Here is a 9,333-nt window from a genome sequence, read left to right on the forward strand (position 1 = left end):
TTGTTGATTTGATTGAATAACATTTAGAGTAAACCATGTTCATGCTACTGCAGTAGAAGTCTACAAACAAATGGCAATTTAACCTCATTACCCCTGTTTGCCTTAATTTGAAACAATAAAAAACCCTAGCAGGTTACTCAACTTTTTAAACTGCAAATGCCAAGGAGTCAGTCAGTGCCAGCCAGAGGCATTAATCCAACTTGTGCCATATGTCTCAAAATAATTTAAAAAGACAAATTACTGAAAGAATATTATCTGGACAGCTCTTTTATTTATTTTTATTTTTCATTTTTTGTTTTTTAGGACCTTACCTGTGACATGTGGAAGTTCCTAGGCTAGGGGTCAAATCCGAGCTACAGCTGCCGGCCTGTGCCACAGCCACAGCAACTTGGGATCTGAACCTCGTCTGCAACCTACACCACAGTTCACAGCAATGCCGGATCACTGACCCACTGAGCAAGGCCAGGGATCGAAACTGCATCCTCATGGATACTAGTCGGATTTGTTTCTGCTGTGCCACAATGGGAACTCCTGGGTAGCTCTTTTATATGCATTGAATTAATTTAAAAATTAGGGCATTTATAAGTTCATTCTAAGTTAATATGAAGTCCTAGAATAGCTAAAACAATCTTGAAGAAGATGAATAAAGTGGGAGGAATCACTCTACCTGATATGACGCCCACCAAAAGCTATAATGATTAAGACAACGTGGTACTGGCTGAGGGGTAGACACACAGATAAATAGAACAGATAAAAAACCCAGAAATAGACTCACACAAGTATATCCAACTAATTTTTGACCAACGTGAAACAGTGATTCAATTGAAGAAAATTAGGAATGGACTTTTGTTACTTAACCACGTTTGTTTTGCCCAATACACAGCAAGGTCTGCAGCAAAGATGGTTTATTCACGAGGCAGACCAAGGGAGGAGGCAGGAGAACAGATCTCAAATCCACCTCCCTGAAGGCAAAGGGCTCTTCATTCTTTATCTCAAAGAATAAAGAAACAGGGCAGTCTAGGGTGAGGAGAACAAGGAGAGTGTGGGGAAAGGTGATTGGAGAAAGATAGGATAATTATGATCCTGCATGGGTATAAGTAAGCCACAGGCCTCTGCACACTCCAGAGGTCACCAAGTAGACTTTTTTTTTTTTTTTCAGGGCTGTACCTGCTTTAGGGCATATGGAAATTCCCAGGCTGGGGATTTAATCAGAGCTACAGCTGCTGGCCTACACCACAGCCATAGCAATGCCAGATCAGAGCCACGTCTGCGACCTACACCACAGCTCAACGGCAATGCCGGATCCTTAACCCACTGAGCGAGGCCAAGGATCAAACCCGAAACCTCATGGTTCCTAGTTGGATTTTTTACGCTTCGCCACAATGGGAACTCCCCGAATGACGCTTTCACTTGACCAACTGAAGAGTTAGTGGTCCCATCCAGTCTTAATCAGATTAGCTGGAACTAGACACATCTGTCTCTTGGATTGACTCTAACTAGGTGGAACTGACTCCAAGTTTGTAGAAAAACAACTCAGGCAAACATTTTATTGTTTATGCTATGTGTAGCTTGGAGGACATACAAGTCTTTTGTAGCAATAGTGAAGACAACCTTGATTAATGAAAGCAGGTTACAGGTGAAATGAATTTAACTAAATACTTACCCGTGGTTTCACTTTCAACAAATGGTGCTAGAGCAGCTGGACACCCATACGTCAAAAAATGAACCAAGACTTAAACATCACATGTTATTGAAAAATAATTCATATTGATTATGTATTCAAAGATAAAACGTAAAACCAAAACTTTTAGAGACAGAGAAACTCTTCAGAATCTAAGACTAGACAGAGACTCCAGAATCGAAGGACCAGGTCTTAGGCTGGATCTGAAAACGCTATCTGTAAAATGGAAAAGTTAATGTATTGGACCTCACCAAAATGGGGGTGGGGGGAAGAAATGACTTTGCTCTAGGAAAAATTCTGTTCACAGGATGAAAAGACAGGCTATAAGCTGGAAGAAAGCGATGACGTTCATATATCTCACAAAGGAGAGGCATCTAGAATATATAAAGAACCCTCAAAATTCAATAGTAAAAAGCCAAACAATCCAACTAGAAAAATGGGCAAACACATAAATAGAATGTATGATTCTACTGAAGAAAGTAGATGGTTGGCAAATAAGCACATGAAAAGATGTTCAACATCATTAGCTATTAGATAATACAAAATTAAAACTGCAAGGAAATATCACTACACAACTATCAGAATGACAAAAATTAAAAATAATAGCAACACTAAATACTGATAAAAAATGCAAATGAAATGGAACACTGATACATTGCTGGTAGGACTATCAAATGGTAAGTGCATTCTGAAAAACAGGTTGGTAGTATCTTATTAAACACGCAAAGACAGGGGAGTTCCCATTGTGGTGCAGTGGAAACAAATCCAACTAGGAACCATGAGGTTTCGGGTTTGATTCCTGGCCTCGATCAATGGGTTAAGGATCTGGGGTTGCAGTGAGCTGTGGTTGTAGGTTTCAGACGTGGCTCGGATCTGATGTTGCTGTGGCTGTGGTGTAGCTGTAGCTCTGATTGGACCCCCAGCCTGGGAACCTCCATATGCCTCAGATTCAGCCCTAAAAAAAAAAAAAAAGGCAAAGACAGCCCTCAGAATGGGAGAAAATATTTGGAAAATCTGATAAAGATCTGGTATCCAAAACATATAAAGAACTCTTACAACTCATCAAAAAAAGGGCAAACCAATTTTAAAAATGAGAAAAGGATCTGAATAGGCATTTCTCCAAAGAAGACATACAAATGGCCAATAATCACTTGAAAAGATGCTTAACATCATTAGTTATCAGAGAAATGTGAATCAAAACCACGGTGAGATACCACTTCATACCTACTAGGATGGCTATAATCAAAAGTCAGATGATAACAAATGTTGAGAATGTGGAGAAATCAGAACTTGGGCACACTGCTAGTGGGAGTGTCAAATGGTGCCACCACCTTGGAAAACAGCCTAGAAGTTCCTCAAAAATTTAAACATGGACTTATCACATGACCCAGCAATTCCACTCCCAGGTATATGCTCAAGAGAAACACCTATATACACTCATTGAAAAACTTGTACATAAGTGTTTGTAGCATCATTATCCATAATAGCAAAAGATAAGAACAACCCAAATGTCCATCAGCTGATGGGTGGATCAACAAAATGTGTGTCCATATAAATGGAACAAAGTATTGATACTCGTTAGAACATGAGTGAACCTTGAAAACACTATGCTCAGTAAAAGCAAAACTCCCACATGATTGCATATGTATGAAATGTCCAGAAGGGGCAAATACAGAGGATTTTGAAATTAGACTAGTTATTGTTTAGGATTAGAGGGTTGTGAGATTGGAGAATGATAGCCCAGGGATGTGGGATATCTTTTTGAGGTAATGAAAATATTTAAAAATTAATTGTAGTGATTGGTTGCACAAATCTGTGAATATATTACAAATCATCGAATTGTACACTTTAAATGGGTGAATTATATTTTAATAAAACTGTCAAAAATACCTAAATATGCAACTACTGCATGACTCCAAAATTGTACTCTTAGGCATATATCTTTTTTTTGATTTTTATTTTTTCCATTATAGTTGGTTTACAGTTTTCTGTCAATTTCTACTGTATAGCAAAGTGACCCAGTCACACATATATATATATACATTCTTTTTTTCACACTATCCTCCATCATTTTCCATCATAAGTAACTAGATATAGTTCCCTGTGCGATACAGCAGGATCTCATTGCTTATTCACTCCAAAGACAAAACTTTGCATCTATTAATCCCAGACTCCCCGTCCCTCCCAGTCTCTCCCCCTCCCAGGCATTAATCTTAGAGAAATGGAAAGCATGCACCACTTCAAAATCTGAGCCCAAAATGTTCATAGTAGCTTTATTTGTAATAACCCAAACCCGCAAAGAATACTGATGTCCTTCACACAAACTATGACACACCCATTCCTTGGAATGTTACTCAGGAATAAAAAAGAATGAATTATTGAGAACCACAACAACTTGGACAGATCTCCAGGGAATTATGCTTGATGAATAAATCCAATCCCCAAAGTTCACATATGTATGATTTCATTTATAAAAAAATCTGGAGTTCCCGTCGTGGCGCAGTGGTTAACGAATCCGACTAGGAACCATGAGGTTGCGGGTTCGGTCCCTGCCCTTGCTCAGTGGGTTAACGATCCGGCGTTGCCGTGAGCTGTGGTGTAGGTCGCAGACGCGGCTCGGATCCCGAGTTGCTGTGGCTCTGGCGTAGGCCGGTGGCTACAGCTCCAATTAGACTCCTAGCCTGGGAACCTCCATATGCCGCGGGAGCGGCCCAAGAAATAGCAACAACAACAACAACAACAACAACAACAAAAAAAAAAAAAGACAAAAGACAAAAAAAAAAAAAAATCTATAGTGACAAAATTATAGGCATGGAGAACTGATTAGTGGGTTGCCAGGGGTCAGGAATTGGGGGGCAGGCGTGGGTATGCCTATAAAAGGGCAACATGAGGGATCTTTGTGGTGAGGGGACAGCCCATTCCTTGCCTATAACAATGTCTGTATCCTGGTTATGATGTACTAAAGTTTTGTGAGATGTTATCACTGAGAGAAACTGGGTAAAGGGCTTGTGGGATCTTTCTGTATTATTTCTTACAACTGCATGTTAATCTATAATTTTCTCAAAATTAAAAGTTTAAAGAGAAAAACTAGGCACAATGAGGGCAATTTTGTTCAATATTTAACAAAATCAATTAGTAAAAAATTATTGTAGACAACTGAACGTATTTACAGAACAAATAGATCCACAGACATAGAAAGAGACATTATGGTTATCAAAGGGGAAAGGGGAGAGGGATAAATTAGGAGTTGGAATTGACAGATATACACCGCTATGTACAAAATAGATAACCATCAAGGACCTACTGTATAGCACAGGGGACTGCACTCAATATTTTGTAATATCCTGTAATGGAAAAAAAGAATACACACACACACCTGAATCACTTTGCTGTACACCTGAAAGTAACACATTATAAATCAACTGTACTTCAGTTTAAAAATTTATATCTTCAAGTCAACTTTGTATTCAGAAAAGTTCCTTCTTGGAAAGGAAACATGCATGTCAATGCCCTTAATTTTTTAAACTTAATTTTAAATGTTTATCAGAGTTCCTACTGTGGCTCAGTGGGTTAAGCACCCAACACAGTGTCAGTGAGGATGAGGGTTCCAACACTGGCTTTACTCTCAGTGTGTTGGAGACCTGGCATTGTCTCCAGCTACAGTGTAGGTCTCAGATGTGCCTTGGGTCTCCGGTTGCCATGGCTGTGGCATAGGACTCAGCGGCAGCTCCCATTCCACCCCTAGCCTGGGAACTTCCATATGCCACAGGTGTGGCTGTAAAAAGGAAAAAAAAAATTATCGGAGTTTAAAAAGTCGGACAGGTGTATAAGACATAGCAACCTTTTCTCTGACCTCTCCTTAATTTGTCCCACCCCTACTTCCAGAGTCAATCATTTTAGGTTCTTTTGGTAGTTGCTTTAGGTACTTAACTCTGCATTTCTATTATAATATGCTTACACTACTATTTCTTAATTTTTTACTTCTATTTATTAACCATTGATTTTCTTTTATTTTTTATTTAATTTTTTTAATTAAATTTTTTTTTGTCTTTTTAGGGTCGCACTTTTGGCATATGGAGATTTCCAGGCTAGGGGTCGAATTAGAGCTATAGTTGCCGGCCTGCGCCAGAGCCACAGCAACGCCAGATCCAAGCCGCCTCTGTGACCTACACCACAGCTCACAGGAATGCCAGATCCTTAACCCACTGAGCGAGGCCAGGGATTGAACCCGCAACCTCATGCTCCCTAGTCGGATTTGTTTCCACTGCGCCACAGAAACTCCAATCATTGATTTTCTACTATGAAAGATAAGGATTTAGCTTTCTTATCTCTTTCCTATCATCTCAACACTTCCTCACCCCAATCTCCCAATCTATTTCTATTATACCAGAAATAGAAACAAATATTTAAGTGCTTACATTATTATGACCATGTAAATGCTTTTCTTAGCTGAGCCAGGTAGTATTCTCTGGTTAAATATCCATTCTTATACAAGATGGATATTTTCTCTGAAGATAATACTTGCCCTTTTTTTCCCCATTTGCTTAGTTTTCTCTTTATTGTTATTTCAGTTATAAATTTCCCACAGAATTATAAAACTGCTTTCAATATAGGCAAATATATTAAAAAAAACTCTTTGTTCAGATTTGCTGGGAGACTTCTCTCCTAAAATCCTGTGCAGAGGAGGGAAGTTCTGTTACCCAGCTGTGCAGGGGTGGTGAGGAGATCTAGTGGTGGAACTACTTTTATGCATCCATGAACCAGTCCTTGTTTTCAGTCTCATCTACTTCCTATATTCAGAGACAGCTTGTGGCTCTAATTTCTGGGCTTTGGAGGATTTGGCAGCCTAATCAGCATGCTTCTTGGCATGCCTTGCCTTCACCCCTAGTGCACATTTCACTTCTTCTTTCTCTAGCGTGCTAAATTACTTACCCTAAGCTTGTTTTGTTGACATCTCTTAGCTGCTATTATCTCCTCTTCCATCTTCTCTGTGCTTGTAAATTTTTGAGGTTTTCTTTAAAAAATTTTTTATGCCATGACTTCATTGAGATTTTTAAATAATGACAATGAGGGTAAATAGGTCTTTTACTTTGCTCTATTTGAATGGCAGTCCAAACTTTCTGCATTCTAATATAAGTATAAATGGTGATTACTTCCCAATGATCAAGCTTATGGAGCACTATATTCTTAAGGCATCAAAAGACAACTTTGGCAGAGTTCCCGTTGTGGCTCAGTGGTTAACGAACCTGACTAGTATCCATGAGGATGCAGGTTCTATCTCTGCCCTTGTTCAGAGAGTTAAGGATACACCGTTGCAGTGAGCTGCAGTGTAGGTTGCAGACCCAGCTTGGATCTGGCTTGGCTGTGGCATAGGCCAGCAGCTACAGCTCCGATTCCACCCCTAGCCTGGGCATCTCCATATGCCCTGAGTGTGGTCCTAAAAAAGACAAAACAAAACCCAACAACAAAAAACAACTGTGGCACTGTCTGCTGATAGTTCTCCACTGATTTCTGGTTAATGAAATATAAAGAATTGGTGAATACTAATTCTGCTACCCGGCACATAGACATGGACAATGTGAATGAAAGAGGCACCCTTGAGGTGGTGGAGCAACAAGATAGAAAGTATGGATCCTTGAAAGTCTGGATCCTTGACACTCTAATGCTGTCACATCCTTATGCTTGGAAAGTTACATGGGAGAGAAATTAACTTTAACCCCTATTTTGTTCAAACATCTCTTATTGCTTTTTATTTATTTGGTTGGTTTACTGCCACCAAACCAGTATCTTACATAATGAACAACAGCATGTTTTGTTAAGGGAGATGAGGCTATGAGAACAGTTGTAAAGAGGAATGTGAAAAAGAAAGGAAGAAAGGAAGGAAATTTTTAAGGAAAAGTTTTTTCCTATTAGTGATTTTATGGTCTATTAAAATAAAACATCACTTCTTTAAGCTTTAGTGTATGAAAATTCTCATTCTGCTTTCGGAAATCTTTCTAAAAATGTCTGTGCACTATGTAATTGTCATTTCTTTTTTCTTCAGTGTGAAAATGTTGGAGAAAAATAACATTATGTTCCACTTAGTGGTTGGTTAATCTTGGATTTATTTTTATTATTAGTGAAAAATGGAACTTTTTCTTCCATTGGTATGTTTTAGTCAGAAATGATATAATGCAAACTGATTACATTAAAACAGCTTTTCTCTGGTGATTCAGATCTTTCTCATTTCTTGCACCACCATGTCTAGGTTCTTGGGGTGGAAGAAGATGACATTAGTCTGATATGTCTTATTTAACATTAGTTAAAAGAGTTCAAAATGTCAACATCACAACTTTTGTTTTTAAGAAATATGCCTAGGAGCTCCCTGGTGGCATAGCAGTTAAGGACTTGGTGTTGTCACTGCTGTGGCTCTGGTTCTATCGCTGACCTAGAAACTTCTGCATTCTATGGGTGTGGCCAAAAAAAAAAAAGCCTAGATTACTTTTTAAAGACTTTATTTTTATTTTTCTTTATTATTCTTTTAATTCAGGTGTAATTTACAAAAATCCACAGACCTTAAATGTTTTGTTCAATGAGTTTTGACAAAACAAAACATAAAAGACTTCCAGCACCTGAGAACTTTTTCTGATGCTCCTTTCCAGCCAATATCCTTCAAACATCCAAAGTTAAGTATTGTTCTAATTTCTATCATCACAGATGAGTTTTGCCTGTTTTGGACATCATATAAATGGAATCATACTATTTGTATTCTTTTGCAGCTACTTCGTTTTTGCTCAACTTTGTAGAAAAAAAATTTTAGATGGATCTATGTTTCTGTGTTTCAGTGGTTTGTTCTTTTTAAAAAAAAATAATTCCAGAATAGTATTCTATTTTATGAAGACAGTACAGTTTAAAAATCTATTTTCTGTGGAGATGTGATATGCAGCTTCTGGCATGGTTCCCAGGGATCCTCACATCCTGATAGCCATACTCTGTGGAATACCCTCCCTTCACATGGGACTGGACCTTCTACTTTCTTCTAATGAATAAGAATATAGCAAATGTGATGGAATATTGCTTCTAAGACTTGGATATAAAAGACTTGAACTCCATCTCTTTCTTCTTCTTGCTCGTTTGCTCTAATGAAGCAAGCTGCCGTTTTTGAGCTGTCCTGTGAGGAAGTTCACATGGCAAGGAACTGTGGAGGACCTCCAACCAATAGCCAGTGAACTCTGGTCATCCTTCCAACAGTCTGTGAGCAGCTGAATCTTGCCAACAACCATGGGAACAATCTTGGAAATGGATCCCTCTCTGAGTCAAGCCTTGAGATGGCAATAGCCCCAGTCAGCACCTTCACTGAAGCCTTATGAGAGAAAAGACGGCTTCTTACTGCTAAGATTCTTTACCCACAGAAACTGTGAGGTAGTAAATGTTGTTTTTAATCCATTAAAATTTCAGGTAATTGGTTTTGCAGTGTTGGAAAATTATTGCAATAGACATTTGGGTAGTTACCAATTTTAGAGCTATTATGAATAAGACTTTTATGAATATCCTGGTAGAATGTTTGTAAATATATTTTATTTTAAATGTGTTTATTGTAAATAGCGTATGGTTGAGTCTCTGTCCCCTCCACCCTCATCTGACAACCTCCACCTTTTTTTGTTTTAATTTTA

The 9,333-nt window shown here is 38.5% G+C and overlaps 1 long non-coding RNA gene across 1 annotated transcript in view; it reads left to right on the forward strand.

Moving 5' to 3' along the window:
- Window positions 1-9,082, forward strand: part of LOC146395728 (uncharacterized) — an 83,960-nt gene extending 74,878 nt beyond the window's left edge. The window contains exon 3 of the long non-coding RNA XR_014829043.1: window positions 8,211-9,082. This is a non-coding gene — a long non-coding RNA (uncharacterized LOC146395728). The remainder of the gene's footprint in view (window positions 1-8,210) is intronic.
- The last annotated feature ends 251 nt before the right edge of the window (window positions 9,083-9,333 follow it).

This window comes from Sus scrofa, chromosome 15 (assembly GCF_054392235.1).
Source record: "Sus scrofa isolate SSC_HxYL_T2T_F1_AM1 chromosome 15, Sscrofa_HxYL_maternal_Yorkshire_Landrace_v2.0, whole genome shotgun sequence".
Classification (NCBI taxonomy): Eukaryota; Metazoa; Chordata; class Mammalia; order Artiodactyla; family Suidae; genus Sus; species Sus scrofa.